Below are 17,313 nucleotides of genomic sequence, written 5' to 3'. Positions count from 1 at the left end.
AATATCTTTCACACAGAATATAGTTTAAGCATTGGCTTCATTATATACGTATTTGTAATCACGCCATAGGGCCTTGGGAAGGGCGAGAGGCGAAACCCCACAACAGTGAACACACAAATTGCCTCTAAGCCTGCCGAATGATCATGGCCACAGTTCCTTTTTGTTACATATATCAATGTTCCATCGACAATGTCACATACAAATATGCTCACAAATATTGGATTATCACACTGAGTCCATAGGGGTTTCGGCTCGGGCAGGAGGGGGAGAATTAGTAGGAGTTTAAAGGGACAGGACATGCGATGCAATCTCACTACCTGGCTGCTTGGAAGAGACTGAGGTTTATAGCTAAGTGCTGGGCCCCGTGAGGCAGCTCAGTGTTGCCAAAGCCTTACCATGGGAAAGCGCTGTGCTCACTATCACGCATCAAAAATTGATGCAAATCGGCCAGAAATTTTATTTTTGGTGAATTTTTTTGTGCTTAGGAACGCAATTTGCGTGACTGATCATCTTTAGATCAATCCACATGGAACTCGAGTCGCATGACTGTGCCTGAGGGGGTTGACAAAGCAACCAGTGAAAATGAGTAACGCAACCAATACCACAGATCAAACATCCCCACCTCATGTTTATGTTTATCATGAGGATAAAACTGCCCCAAAATTCTCTGGCATGTAAAAAGATCGTATAGATGTTTTTTCATTGATCAGTCAGTGCGAACAGATCTTCGTAAAAAGGTACATCACAGATGAACAAGAGAAAATTGTTATTTTTTCCTCTTGGATTAATCAGGCAAGGTGCCCGGCAGGAGACTTGCTTAACCCCTCAAGTCCTAATTGCATCAATTGATGCGATTTCAGTTTTATGCGAAAATGCCTAATCACATCAATTGAACATGGTCTGTAAAAAACTACGGAGTGCTTGCTCCACGCCGATTATGACGTACATGGCTTCAGGCCAATGAGAACTCGCCCCTGATGTGGCGTGAGGGGGGATCGGACCAACCCGGATGGTGGGAGGCACCCCCCTCTCGAGCGCCTCCATGCCACCCTCTACTCCACTCCCTCATGCCCTCCTTGTCCCCCCTCACTCTCCCACCCCTCCACGCAACTGCATCTCTCCTCCCACAACAACCTGCATCCCTTCCCACCCTCTCTTACCCTTCCTCCCTCCCTGCTAGCCTCGTCCCCCTCCCTGAACCCCACCCCACCTCTCCCTCCTTGTCTCTCACTACCATTCCAACCCCCAACAGGCTCCCGAGTGTCAGGCCCGATGTACGTACTTGTGTCATATTATTTCTAAAAATTTTTACACCTAGTTCATTTCTTACTTCATACCTACCAGTTTCTATACTTACGTAGTTGGAGAATGCTGTATGGTGCACTACATATGACGCATCTTATTATTATTTTTTCATTCTCCCTACCTGCCTAGATTAGCACCTCTGAGTAGTGTCCGTCTTTGTTAGTTTTCAAAAGACTATGAGGCCTTCTAGGGCTACTCCCCGCACCTGTTTCATCTCCCCACACATACAAACACACCTGTTTTCAAGGCTGGTGTGATAATTTCAAATGAAATGGAGAGTTTCCACAAGAGAATATGGTTGTTGCCAAAACTCTAATGATATGTGTGATGAAATGTAATAATAATATCATAATTGGAATGGTGTGATAAATGTGTAATAAGTTGGGATAGTAAAAAGAGAAATCAGAAACAAATTATTGTTTTTTTTTCTTTCTTATCCATGCATTTATAGTATTATTCAACTTTATTTTGATGTCCTTGACGGTTATAATCATTTACAGTATATCTGTCTGTGTTAGTTTTGGATTGACTATGAGGCCTTGTAGGGCTACTCCCCACACCTGTTTTCTCTCCCCACACCTACATACACACCTGTATTTTTATGGCTGGTATGACAAATCCCACTGAAATGGAGGGTTTCCACAAGAGACTTTGGTTGTTGCTAAAATTTTTCTCTTCAAGTACTACCAAGGCCTTGTAGGCTTACTCCCCACACTAGTTATCTCCCCACACCTACATTCACACCTGTTTTCATGGTAGATGTTACAGAACACAATGAAGTGCTTTCTCTTCATGCAAAAAGCTGGTTATTTCCAATCCCCATACCTATAGGCCTACTCTCCACAGCCTACTTTATCTCCCCACAGCCTAGTAATCTCCCCACACCTACACCTGTTTTCATGGTTGGTGTGACAAAACACTTTGAAATGACCTGTTTCAAAAAGAAAAATAGGTAGTTATCAAAATTTTCATATTTTTTATTGTTTTTGAGGGATAACTATTATAAACTTTTTTTTTTTTTAACTTTGACACACGATTGTGCAGTAACCATTAGGCCTACGGGAGTACGGACTGCATAGTTAGGTGTGTAAACTCTTCCTCTTTAGCCAGAACATGATCAATTTGCCCTTTGTGAAAGTCGCCAAAACACCCCCAAATTGCAGTTGTGGGAGGTACCCTGCCTGAAACAATTGCGGTCTTAAGGGGTTAAGTCTGATAAGCTTCTCAAAGCTAAGACATATGATGAGTTTAAAACTGAATTTTTGAAGAAATTTTCTGGAGGTTTGAACTTTTTGCCAGGTATAATCCCAGAATTACATAAGATTGTAGATCTTGTAAGGGAGCACACTACAAATCATGTGCTCAGCGAAATAACTGCTGATGTCTCCACCATCAAAAGAACATTATTAGCTACCCTAGAAAACTCAAACTGGATAACACAATGTGGAAAGATGTCCCCAGACCTTGTCGTAGACATCACTGGTTATGTAGCTGCCTTATGTAAATTACCTGATAGGACCCTCAAGATCGCCAAGATGATCACGTACACCCCAGGCATGTGCTTACTAGACTTAATTAACGAGGTAGAGATGCAATGTAGCAAAGCAGGGGTGATCGAAACACAATCACATTCTAGTAGAATGAGAGTGCCTGAGACAGTATCAGCTGTGAAAACAGCTACAACTACCCCAAACAGAGAACAAAATCGATCGCGACCTGAAAGCAGACAGAGCAAACAACTAAACGCATTGAGGCAACGATCTCAAACGCCAGGACACAGGCAGTCTCATAAATTTCCGCACTGTCCAATCAGATCTCATGCCACAGACACCAGTATATATGGGAAGTCATCTCCCAGATCACAGTCAGGAGATAGGTCCATTCTATATTATTATTGTGCAAAACTAGAACACACAAAGAATGAATGTTTTATCAAAACAAAAGAAGACGAACAAAAGACACAAGGATTTGATCCCTACTCTAGGCATCACCTGTGCCAAGGATATTGGACCAGTTACTGCAAGACAGCAGGGAAAATAGTTTCCATTTTCAAATCGGGGGAAGGCCAAGTCATGACAAAAAACGAACAAACGTAAAGAAAAGCAATTCTAAAATTCACATAGGAGGCATAATGGGAAGAGAGTGCTTCTGGATACCAGCTGTATGTGAGGATCAAAACGTTTCCTTATTTTAAGACTCAGGGTCTCCAGTGAACTTAATAACACAAGAAGAATTAGAATTTTTAGAAATATGAAGAAAGTAACTTTTCTGGACGAATCTGATTTAGACTTATATACGGTAGATGGTAAAAAAATTGCAGTAAAAGGTATGATATGGTTAAACATCAGCGTCACAGAAACTACAAGACCAGTCTCTGCATTTTTTTATATCATTGAAAACTAAGCAATTAAAGCTCATATGTTACTGGGCTTAAGATGCATGAGAACAGAGAAAATAACTTTACTCCCACAAATGAATGGAATAGACTTTGATAATGAATTCATAGAGAAAATACCATCAGAGTCCTCACCGATTAGTAAAACAGAACGAAAAAGAATTGGTAATATTAAAAGCTTAAACAAACATACACAAACAGATGATTGGATTCTGTACTGTAGATCCTCTCAGAACCCCTCCCCCCAGGCCTCCAGGACTAAAAACCCAGGTAATGGTACTGTCTCATCAGTTTTTCCCGCCCATCTCACCAATGATTTAGTTATACCAACTAACTCCTATATGAAAGTTACCATAAAGAGCAAATTACAGAATAGTACTGTTCTTGTCTTAGAAGAATTATGTAAAGTAAAAGGATTGTCAGTAGAAAACACATTATGTCTGATGAATGACGATGGGCAACCTCAGATGTTCCTAATTAATCACATGAATGGGGAAGTACAGTTGAAAAGGGGGACTTGTATAGTTAATACTGAAAAATGTCCCGACCCCGTGATGGAAATAGTTTTAGCTGGAGTGACAAGTGAGATAAAATCTACGGATAGAGAAAGCATAAAAGAGAATTTAATTCACTCAGGTGAATTTGATGAAGAAAATGATTTGTTAACGCTGTTGGAAAAACATAGGGACACCGTAGCATTACCCGGAGAACAATTAGGGTGTACTAACCTGATTAATTACAAGATTAACGTGCACCCAGATACAGCACCAATTTTCGTACCTGCCTATCGAATCCCACAATCTAAGCATACACTTGCAAACCAGTATGTCAATGAAATGTTAAAACTTGGAATTATTGAGCCACCAGTCTCCCCGTGGAATGCCTCATTATTCTTTGTGCCCAAACGAAATGGAGAAATGCGTGCGGTAGTAGATTACCGTAAACTAAACAATCACACAATTTCAGACCGATTTCCCATGCCATTGCTAAGCGACATCCTACAGAATATTGGACCAGAAAATAATGTATTTTCGACTATCGATTTGCTCAGTGGATACTATCAAATATCAGTACATCAGGAGTCACGTGAATATACTGCCTTTTCCACTACTACAGGGCATTATCAGTACAGGAGAATGCCCACGGGACTGAAGACAGTCCCGGGCACATTCCAGCGTCTTCTGAATTTCGTATTGTCCGGAATTTAGACAAGGCATGGTCTAAGTAGGGGAGGTCAGCCAGACAGCGGGGAATCCCCGCCTGCATGACGTCACACGCGCCCCACTGCCCTCCCAATCCTTGCTCTCAAGGCTGGCTGGCTGGCATTGGCCTGGACGCGCTATCTGAGATTCGACAACACTGCTTCATTCATAGCTTCATCTCTTCTACAGTATATTTTATGTCTTTATAACCATTGCCATAGTCAATACATCAATAAATCACATTATCCGCCTGTAACATTCCACAGCAACACTTAATTTATGCTTCTCCTATCCATTTATCTATATTTTTTGTTTTATACTTAATCGCACCCTCCCAGCAAGGTGGGGTATCGATACGACGAACGAAAAGAAAATACCAAAATAACAAAAACCTCCACACACAAATACACATTCGATCATTACTCATTCATCTATCTATCTATCTATCTATCCATCTCTATATATATATCTATCTATTGCCAGACGCCATAATCCTGTAACGGGTGGTCATTTGACTTTGAGTTATTTGTTTTACGGGGAGGGGCACTAACCCTCCACCAACCCACTTGTTGACACGTAGGGAGCACGTATGGTCTGGTTATATGGTTACCACCCAGCGTTGTAAATGGTTTCTTGGCTTACATGAAACCATTTGGCTTGTCACTCGATGTAAAGCCACCTGTAAGGGAAAGAAAAGCAATAAGAAGTGACAGGAAAGATGGGAGAAATAGGAAGAGAGGAGGGCAGGCACAGAAAAAGAATGGTAAAGGCTTAGGAAGAAGTAGGCAGCACTACATCAAGTGAGTGGATGGTGGTCGCCACCACCTACCACTATATATATATATATATATATATATATATATATATATATATATATATATATATATATATATATATATATATATATATATAATAATGCGAGCAACGTTTATGATGGCTCTTACACAGGTAAATGCAGAGATCAATGTAATTTCCATCATTTATAAGTGTGAAAAATACAGCCATCATTATTGGTGTATATATTATTCATTCTCTCTCTCTCTCTCTCTCTCTCTCTCTCTCTCTCTCTCTCTCTCTCTCTCCCAAGGCCTGATGCTGTGGTGTCTAGATCATGGTGTCCCCATTCATTCATTCATTCTCTCTCTCTCTCTCTCTCTCTCTCTCTTGCGCGTGCACGGATGGGAGAAGCAGAACTCACTCGCCAGACGGCTGATGTGACGTCACGCGGGCTCACGCGGCGCGCTTTCTGGCTGACCTCCCCCACTTTGATCATGGGACAAGGAATATTTGTTTATCTTGATGATATTATCATCGCAACGAACGATATCACAGCACATCTCCAGAAATTAGACCTACTCTTACAAAAGCTTGGTGATGCTGGTTTAAAAATTAAGCTTTCTAAATGCAAAATTTGCTTTAAGGAAATAAAATTCTTAGGCCATAGATTAAGTGCTAAAGATATTCACATCACCGATGACAAAATACAGGCAGTGAGAGACTTCCCTGAACCCACTACAGCCGACAAAGTTAGACAATTTTTAGGTCTAGCAGGGTACTACAGGTCATTCATACAACAATTCTCTCATATAGCATTTCCATATTCCAACTACTCAAAAATTATGCTATATTCCAATAAGGAGAAGAACAAAAACATGCACTTAACAAATTATAAAAAAAAACTTACAAATGCACCATGTTTAGCATATCCGGATTTCACAAAACCATTTATTATTTGTACACATGCATCAGTTATAGGATTACGGGCTGTTTTGATGCAAGAAGATAAAAGAGGACAGAATCAACCAATTGCATTTACCAGCAGGCAAATAAAAGGTGCAGAGAAAAATTATTGCACTTCAGACTTAGAGGCACTTGCAGTGGTTTTTGCATTACGAAAGTTTCCAGATTTGGTAAATGGTTACGAAATACACTTATTCACCGACCATAAACCGCTAGTGGGTATGATTAAAGAAAAACTCTCTGGGAGGAGAGCAAGATGGAAACGTACAATCGAAAACTACAATGTCAATATTCATTATATACTAGGCAAAATGAATGCATTATGTAGGAACCCAAAGACAATTCATGTCGCAGGATTAGATCTCAAAGGAGACATCTCAAACCACAATGAAATCGCGAAAGCACAAAGACTTGATCCAACATGGTCTAAATTTATATACAAGTTAGAAAGTGGAGATGACATACAATTACCCAAACTGCATGTACCACTAGAACAATTCACAGTAATCAATAATGCCTTATACAGGATCAACCCAGGACAACCAAAACGCCAAAGAAATAAACAACTGGTAGTACCTAATGACATGATACCCCAAGTATTACGAACGATACACGACAGCCCACATGTAGGACATCCTGGAAAGGATAGGACATTCAAACAAGCCCAGTTATTATATTACTGGCCATCATTGCAAAAAGATATAAACAATCATATAGACAGATGCGAATCATGTGCAAAACACAAAGGATACCCAATCACACCTGCACCGATGGGTAATTACCCTGTACCACATCAACCATGGGACGTTGTCGCTGTTGATTTACTCAAGATGCCATATCATATCTTCGTAGCAATGGATCGTTTTTCCCGTTATGTAATTTTAGCCCAAATTAAAGGTAAAACAGCAGAGTCAGGAGGAAAGACAATAACTGATAATGTAAAATGTCGCTTTACTACCCCATAGTTACTAATAAGTGATAATGGAGGAGAATTTAATTCTGATATCTTACAATAAATATGTAAACTATACAATATCAAAAAGGTTTACATTTTAGCCTATTACCCAGCATCCAGTGGGTTAGTATAGAGAAAAAAACAAAAACGTATTAGATGTAGTACGATATTCTCAATGAAAATTATGCAAGCTGGGATGATTGGATTCCCAGTGAAGAAGCCTCAATTAATAGATCTTTAAATAAAGCTGTAGGTGACACCACATTTTATTACATATGGGACAGATAAACAAACTACCATATGAGATTCTAGAAGGTCAAAATCTACCCATATATAACTACGACTTGAGAATAGGCCCTGAAGCCTTTTCCCAGAGTCGGTCACGTAAAAAAAAAAAGTCTTAAAATGTCTATCTATTTATTGCCAGATGCCTGAATCCCATATGGGATGGCCACAAACAAATTGCCTCCACATCACTCTGTCCTCCTCCATTTCACTGCCCTGCTCCCAGTTAACACTGCCCTCTCTCGTATACCTCCCCACTCCATCCCTCCATCTCATCCTTGGCCATCCCCTTCTCCTCTGTCCCTTCACTCACTCATGTACACTCTCCTCGTCAGTCTCTGTCTCTCCACATGGCCAAACCACCTCAATGTGTTTCTCTCAACGCTACCTCTCACATCCACATCCACACCACAACACTCCTTCACATCCTCATTTGTCAATCTGTCTCTCCTTGTGACTCCACAGGCTCTTCCCAAATAACTCATTTCCACTGCTCTCACTCTTGACTTGTGTCCCTCCAACAACGTCCAGGCTTCACTTCCATACGTTAGAGTTGGTATCACAATACTGTCAGGTTGTCAGGACTCCATATTATAATAATACATATCATGATAGATAGGAACACAAATGTGTAGTCTTAAGGTAGTCAAGCTATGTGGGAAAGAAAATATGTCAGCAACAGTTAACCAAAGGAATGCAAAAGGGCACCGGAAGCGCTACATACACACAGACATACACAAGCTTCTAGAACCCATACCTATGGGTTATACACGTGACACAAGCCCTCCTAGAGAAGTCAGGAAGGATTGGAGAGTGAGAAGGGAGCTAGCGATAGTAGCTAGAGGTGGTAAAAGAGAAGAAGGGTTCAAAGAGAACTTAGCTAGTAAAAATACGCTCCTGCGTAATACACACAGTGTTTCAGCTTTAAGTTTCCCTTGAAGATAATAAACTACAATCAAGACCCTGTATCCATCTTTAACTTCTCCGGTCCTCGACTACACGATAACTAAAATCAATCTCAAGATTCACATATTATATGGTGAAGATACCACATGAACTTCCAGTTCATGAGCTACGTCAGATAATTAGTCAAGGCATTCATAATCATGGTTTGAAGCCTTTGTTCTGGGGTAGAGATTTCATGTTATATTATCCATACATAGAAGCAACACTAACACCAGCATCAGTAGTAGTTCTCTTTTTTTTTATTTATGTGAGGAAGAAGGAACCAAAGGCTTAGCCCACATGAACGTTCCTTCCAAAAAAAAAACACACACACACAAAAGAGAGCAAAATTCAAGATCCCTTCATTTCGAGATTCCTGGACACACTACGTTTGAAAGACTGGAGACCACAGGAAGTGGGAAATACAGACAGAAGGAGACAGTTCCAAAGTTGACCTGGTGCATAAATGAAGGGCTGGGAGTAACGGTTAACTCTTGCATTAGAGAGTTGGACAGAAAAGGGATGAAAGTTTGTTGCTAGACGGGAGGTAGCGCCCATCGTAGAGGTGAAGGGATCCAAGCAGATAGTTCAAAGGAGCAGTGACCATTGAAGTTGCATTAGACAAGAGATAAAGAGGCCTCAGTGCAGCGACGAGACAGAGGTTGAAGGGAACCAGTAAGAGGAGGAGAGTTGATAAGATGAATAGCCTTTGACTCCACCCTATTGAGAAGTGCTCTATGTGGGGAGCCTTCCCACACATGAGAGTTGTACTCTAAGAAGGGGCGAATAAGACACGTGTAGAAAGTCAACAACTGAGCAAGGGTAAAGAAGGTACGGAGTCAGCTTAGCACACCTAATCTCTTGGAAGCAGATTATACAAGAGATGCAATATGATCTTTCCAAGATAAGTCCCGTGTGAATGAAAACCAAGCATGTTCAAGGATGATGCAGGACTGAGCTGGATATTATTAAACATAAGTGGGTACTCCTGTGGAAGATTTTGATGATTGATAGGTGTAAAAACTGAGTCATTGATGCATTAAAAACAAAAAGACTATCTTCACCCCAGTCAGAGATACGAGTTAAGTCAGACATTAGGTGTGCCATAACCTCATCCCTTGTTTGTTGAAGCAACTGCTGAGATGGATGTTGCGGGAACCGAATGGAAAGGTGCAGGGTGGAATCATCAGCGTACGAGTTGATAGGATTAGATGTACAGCTTTGAAGATCATTGATGAATAAAAGGAAGAAAGTTGGTGATAGGACAGAGCCCTGAGGAACACCACTGTTGATAGATCTAGGAGAAGAACGATGGCCGTTTACAACAGCAGCTACAGAACGACCAGAAAGGAAGCTAGAGATGAAGGCACAGATAGTAGGATTGAAACCATAAGAGGGCAGTTTGGAATTTAAAGATTTATGCCAGACTCGATCGAAAGCCTTTGAGATGTCAAGTGCAATGGCAAAGCTTTTGCCAAAGTCCCGAAAGGGGGATGATCAGGAGTCTGAAAGGTTGGTGAGATCGCCAGTGGAGTGTCCCTGACGGAACCCATGCTGACGATCAGAGAGAAGGAAGCGATAGGAAAGATGCTTTAATTATTTTCTGTTAAGAATAGACTTGAAAACTTTTGAGATACAGGATGTTAAAGCAATTCGACGATAGTTAGAGGGTTTGGAATGGTCACCCTTCTTTGAAACTGGATGAATGAGAGCAAATTTCCAGCAAGAAGGAAAGGTACAAGTTCAAAGACAAAGGCGAAAGAGTTTACCTAGCCAGGCCATGAGGACAGAAGCACAGTTCTTGAGAACAACAGGAGGGACTCCATCAGGCCCATAAGCCTTGTTAGTATTGAGGCCAGTGACGGCAGAAAATACATCAGCTGAAGAAATTTTAATGTAAGTCATGAGGAAGCCAGAGGGAGGAAGTGATGGAGGAATAGCACTGGAATCATCTAAGGTAGAATTGGAGGAGAAAGTCTGAGCAAACAGATCTGCTTTATCAATGGAAGAAATAGCTACAGAGCCACCAGTGTAGAAAAGACAAGGGAAGGATGATGAGGCAAAGTTGTTAGAAAGGTTTTTGGCAAGGTGCCAGAGGAAGCGGGAAGAATTTGAGTTGGAGAGTTGAGAGCATTTAGTACGGATGAAATTATTTTTTAGCAGAGCGAAGAACAGACTTAGCTCGATTCCGGGCAGAAACATAAAAAAGATGTGATTCAGGGGAGGGTTTTCTCCAGTACCTGTTATTGGCCCTCACCTTGTTGTGGACAGCACTAGAACAAACGCCATTAACCCATTACGTCCCTACTGATTTTCCACCACTGACTCCTCCCAGTCCCGACCAATTTTAGAAATTATTATTTTTTGGCTCAAACATCCGCTTTTGGTGAGAAATATCGAAAATTTATAGAGAAATCGCTCACCTGAGGTTTAAAATACTCGATACAGGTAGCAGTACCTCCTTACACTAATGGGTTTTATATCAGGCTGGCTCCAAAGAGAACGAGTTCTATGGGAGGGTAACTATTCCACACCACTCATAAACGGTATTTATTTATTTATTTGGCACGAATTTATACGTAGTACGAGAGTATATTGGTTTTCAAACAGTAATATAGGCATTATAAGCATTGTTTCACTCACTAACTCATCAACATACTTGACCTTTTTTGGCGATATTACCTGATCATCATTTCTGACTGTTTCTTCCTTTAATGCTATGTAAACTTTGTCCTCCACATTGTCATCGATTGGGAAATCACTCTGGCCCTGAATGTCTTTATTGGCCAGGTCACTGGTAACAGGTGAATTGCTGAGACAATGGCATGTGGGGGGAAGGGGGAGGTCATGCGGGGCAAGACATTGTCCCTGCCTGGCATCTTGTAGAGGAATAGAGGAAGGTGTCCTGTGTATACGTACCAAAAATCACGTATGAAAATTGAAAATTGTGCAAATTATGAACCTAGCAATTCCATGACGTACAAGTACGTTGACGGGTCTAGCTGTGACAAAACATTGTGACATACCCATATGTCGATGGGATGCCTCGGGTTAAACCAAGTCTTTCTTGCATTAGTCGAAGGAAATAAGAAAGGAATGCATGCTTCCATGTCCATGAGAATAACCTCCGTAATGCGCAAGGCACACTCAGATGGCTCCTAGCCATGGAAGCAATAATCTTTCCAGGGAAAATCAAAGAAGTACTGCCTGAGGGCCTACCAATCCGAAGCTCCAAAGTGCCACAGATGACGTTTCTTTAGAGGGTCCACAGGTCGCACTAGAGTGATAGGACAGGTTAACCCTAGATTGAAAGACCTGTGACATATGGATACAAGGCCAGGGTGAGTTTAAGTTTCATGGTTAATGGTGTCCAGAATAATGGGTAATGGGCAACTTTTTTCATTACACCAAGCAGTCCTGAGCCATCCTCTGCTGTTTCTGCCCGCAAGCTCAAGTCCCCATCATTGTCGACTTTCTGGTGAGTACCTGTGTATCCAATTGGCGTACGTCTTCCTGTAGCGTATAATTTTTGTAAAAACAATGAGAGAGTGAAGAGGGTCATTCTGATCAAGGTCAAAGACTTGAATGCACATTTTGAGTGTTTTAGGCACAATATGACCATGTACATGCGTGAAAGATATCCCACTATATGCAGTATAAAGTAGTATATATGGCTTTCCTTGGTTTTTAGTGTAATTGTGTAGGTAATGGAGGCAAAACGAGCTACATAGCTGTTCCACACAGAGGTGGTAGAATATTCTGAAGCTGGAGTATTTCAAGAGGACTGTTGACATCACATTAGAACCCCTGACTGACATAGAAACCCTTGATTGTTATTGTGGGTGATGGGAAATTGACCTACTATAGCAGTGACCCAGTAATTGGGTGGTTTTAGGGATCAATGTTGGTTGGAATAATGGATAATTGGGGATTGTTATTTACAGGTGTGTAGTCATGGACCCCAAATGAACAAGATAACTGTCAGACAAAGAGCTGGCAGAGTATCTGAAGTCGGAGGAGTTCAACAGGACTGTTGAAACCACACTGGAACCTCAGAGTGGCACAGAAACCCGTGGTGTTAGTTAGTGTGGGTGATGTGACTGAGTGTACCAGTGACCCTAGTGGTGGTGTGACGGCCATCGTTACACCACACAAGGACCTCCAACAGAAGCCTGACACACTGACTGAGTGCTCTGAGGGTAGCAGTGTATATATTTATTACCTCTTACCACTTATGCCAGGCACCCAGTTTTCTGTGGAACCCAGGGTTGGCAGGCCGACTGTGTGATATTTAGGTATTAGATTTATAGGTTTAGGTAGTTTTTTTGCTCCGTTCCATGTATGTGCATCTCAGGAAGAGAATAAGTCAGTACTACTTTTTGTCTTCACTCTTTTTTTCAAGTAACTTATAAATGTATTTATTTTAGCTCAGTTTTATTAATTCCTAGTCATTTGGTCTCCGCAGGATTTTTATTTGTATTTCAGCTCCATTAGTTTTGCTTAAAACATCTCCGAATATATTTTTTAAAATTATTTTTCTTCAGTGTATCCAATTGGCACAGGTCTTCCTATCCCGAGGTCAGAAGGGACGCCTTCCTATCGAGGGTTAAGGTAACAAGGTTATGATCAGAGGAGCCCAACGAAGAGAAAAGATAAACAGTGTAAGCAGAAGGGTTAGGTGGTAAGGAAGAGGTCAAGTATGTTGGAGCTCTCTCCAAGGCGGTCAGGGATATGGGTAGGGTGCTGTACAAGCTGCTCTAGGTCATTAAGGATAGAAAAGATGAAGCCTTGTCCACCAGGTGGATCAGTGAAAGGAGAGGAGAGCCAAAGGTGGTGGTGAACATTGAAATTTCCTAGAATGGAGATTTCAGAGAAGCAAGAGATGGATAGAATGTGTTCTATCGTAGAAGTAAGATAGTCGAAGAATTTTTAATAGTCAACAGAATTAGGAGATAAGTAAACAGCGCAGATATATTTAGTCAGAGAATGACAGGAAAGCCGAAGCCAGAGAGTAGAGAATTCAGAAGAAACAACTTCAGGAACACAAGAGCAAGATAGGTCGTTGCGTACATATATGCAACATCCACCTTTAGCTTTGAAATAAGTATGCAAAGTAAGAGGAAACAGAAAAGGGTTTGCTGTCAGTTGCCTCTGACAGCTGAGTCTCACTAAGGAAGAGAAGGTGGGGTTTAGACGAGGAAAGGTGGTGTTTAACAGATGGAAAATTAGAGGATAGGCCGCGAATGTTGCAGAAATGAAGAAGAAATGAGTCAGACAGTGGATCCAGGCAGCTCAAAGAGTCGTCATCGGGAGAGAGGCGGATGGTGGGGGCATTTATGTCCCCCCCCCCCTTCCTCGGGGACTCTGAGGCATTGTTGTAGTGCACATTTTTGTTTTTTTCTTTTAATCTTTAAAAGGAAATGTAGTGTGTACTGTGTATGTAGTTTGGTGCAGGTAGTTAGAGAAATTTGTATTGGAGAGCATGCTGGCCTACTCTCTGTGTTATTGAAGCAATGAAAAAATTCAGCAAAAGGGATGGTCAGGAACTAGTCCCGAGGGCTGATGAAATGGGAGCTCCAGCTCTCCCTGACATCAGCTTTCCATCCACCTTGGGAGTATTTCCCCGCTCGACTGGTGCTACAGTCTACTCCTCCATGGACCATTCACAACAGACAACCTGTTCACAGTGTATCATATATACCCCTTTCCTTCTAAGAATAATGACACATTGGTCATCATCAACATTGACACAGACATCGAACTCATCATGATCTCCAAGAGATGGAACACTGTCACTTTCGCCAGTGAATCAACGATTGAACGAAAGAGCCGTACATCCTTACATGCTGTTCACCTTTGTCCTGCGTACGTCTTCACATTTCAGCCTACTGGAACAGTCGCTTGTGAAATGGCTATCATAAGAAATCATGACATTTATCACTATTGCAACTTCACATTTGCTCCAGATAAACCTATACACTATCAGTGCATTGGACGCTTACAGTTTTTTTTACTTCACTCATAACACATCAGTTTATATCATTTGCCCAGATACACCACCATCTAATACTTCAGCATCAGGATTATACATAGCACCAGACTACTGTGCGATAATTACACCATCCATGTCCACTTTATCTACCACCAATCACTATGCCATCCTGAATCATACACACAAATATTTCCACCCTGTACCTAAGATGGATTTAAACACGAGCACAACTGTTAAGTTGACTTCACCTAAGTTTGAAACTATGCAACTAATCAATGAAACAATGAAGCCCTAGGAAGAATTGAGTCAGAGTATGTTCAACCCACATTATGTGTATGGCCCAGCACGTACTGTCTTTATAATCTTCTCTATTGTATTTGCAGTAGTGCTGTTCGCAATCTATGGAATGCATGCAAGAATTGTAAACTTGGAGTCAGTATTTACTGGAGGAAGACTGAACATTCAAGTGAGGCTCCCTGAATGAAGTGTAAATAATTTGTACATAGTGTTGAATTAATTTTTGTTTAAATGGGACAACAATTGAATTAATATTATTATATCTATATAAAATAAAAAAAATATTAATAACTCTTACTATAAACTTAACTTTGAACTATTTTTTGCATATATGTGCCTGTTATGCATACACATTTTACACTATGTTATACAATATTCCATACTCAGTTTAACTGTAGTGCATTTACTCCATTATGTAAACAATATGTTTACAATGTAATATATTTCTAGAATATTATTAGGTCAGTACAATATTATCATGAATATTATGTCTACACAATATTATAATCAGTATTATGTATTAAAAAAGTAATGTCACTGTTATATGCTGTCGTAGGACCGCCAGCTGGTGTGACTGAGCGATGTCAGGACTCCATATTATAATAATACAAATCATGATAGATAGGAACACAAATGTGTAGTCTTAAAGGTAGTCAAACTAGGTGGGAAAGGAAATATGTTACCAAGGGTTTACTAAAGGAATGCCAGAAGGCACTTGTAAGCGCTACATACACAAATACACACACAAGCTTCTAGAACCCATACCTATGGGTTACACACGTAACACAAGCCCTCCTAGAGAAGTCAGGAAGGATTAGAGAGTGAGAACAGGGCTAGCGATAGTAGTGAGAGGTGGTAAAGAAAAGAGGGGTCCAACGAGATCTTAGCTAGTAAATATACATTCCTGTGTAATATACACAGTCTTTCAACTTAAACTTTCTCTTGAAGATAGTAAACTACAATCAAGACCCTGTATCCATCTTTAGCTTTTCGTGTCTTCGACAACACTATCTATCTATCTATCTATCTATAGCCCGACGCCCTAATCCCGCAAAGGGTGGCCGCAGACAAAACGCCTCCAAGTCACTCTGTCACCCACCATTTGACTGCCCTCCCCCAACTCACCCCCTCCCTCATATACCTCTCAACTCCATCCCTCCACCTCATCCTCGGTCTACCCCTCCCTCTCCCTCCCTCCACCTCACCTACATACACCCTCTTAGTCAGTCTTTCATTCTCCATCCTCTCCACATGTCCAAACCACCTCAGTGTATTTCTCCTAATCTTTTCAACCACATCCACATCTATCCCACAACGTTCCTTCACTTCTTCATTCGTCAACCTGTCCCTCCATGTCACTCCACATGCTCCTCTCAAGTAACTCATTTCCACTGCTCTCACTCTTGACTTGTTCCCCTCTTGCAAGGTCCACGCCTCGCTTCCATACGTCAGGGTAGGGATCACAATACCATCATGCAGTGACTTCTTAACTTCCATACTCACCTCCCTATTTCTCATCACTGCTTTCAGTGTGCCAACAACCTTCCTTCCCTGCTGTACCCTTTCACGTACTTCATCCCCCAAAGTTCCATCCTTACTCATCACACTACCCAAGTACTTGAATGCACTCACATTCTCCATATCCTCACCATCCAACCTCACTGCACACTCTGTGACTTCATTCCTCTCAAACACCATAACTTTACTTTTGTTTACATTAACTTTCAGCTTCCTCCTCCTACACACTGTCCCAAATTCATTCACCAAACCTTGCAACTCCCATTCATCTTCACTTCGACAACACAATAACTAAAATTAATCTCAAGATTCACATATTATATGGTCAAGATACCACAAGGTAATAACTGTTTCACTTCCATGCTCACTTCTCTGTTTCTTATCACTGCCTTCAAAGAACCCGCAACCTTTCCTCCTTGTTGTACCCTTTCAAGCAATCCACCCTCCAAACTACCATCCCTACTCATCACATTACCCAATATTTAAACGTACTCACATTTTCCATTTCCTCCTCATCCAACCTCATTGTACATTAACTGACTTCACCTCTCTCGAAGACCATAACTTTACTCTTCCCTGCATTCACCCTTAGATTCCGTTTCTTACACACCCTCCCAAACTCATCCACCAAGCCTTGCAGCTCCCCTTTGTCTTAACAACACAGTATCATCTGAAATAA

Source organism: Coenobita brevimanus, chromosome 40 (genome assembly GCF_032717465.1).
Source record: "Coenobita brevimanus isolate Jiangsu-jjx chromosome 40, ASM3271746v2, whole genome shotgun sequence".
Lineage (NCBI taxonomy): Eukaryota > Metazoa > Arthropoda > Malacostraca > Decapoda > Coenobitidae > Coenobita > Coenobita brevimanus.
This window is presented reverse-complemented; position numbering follows the sequence as displayed.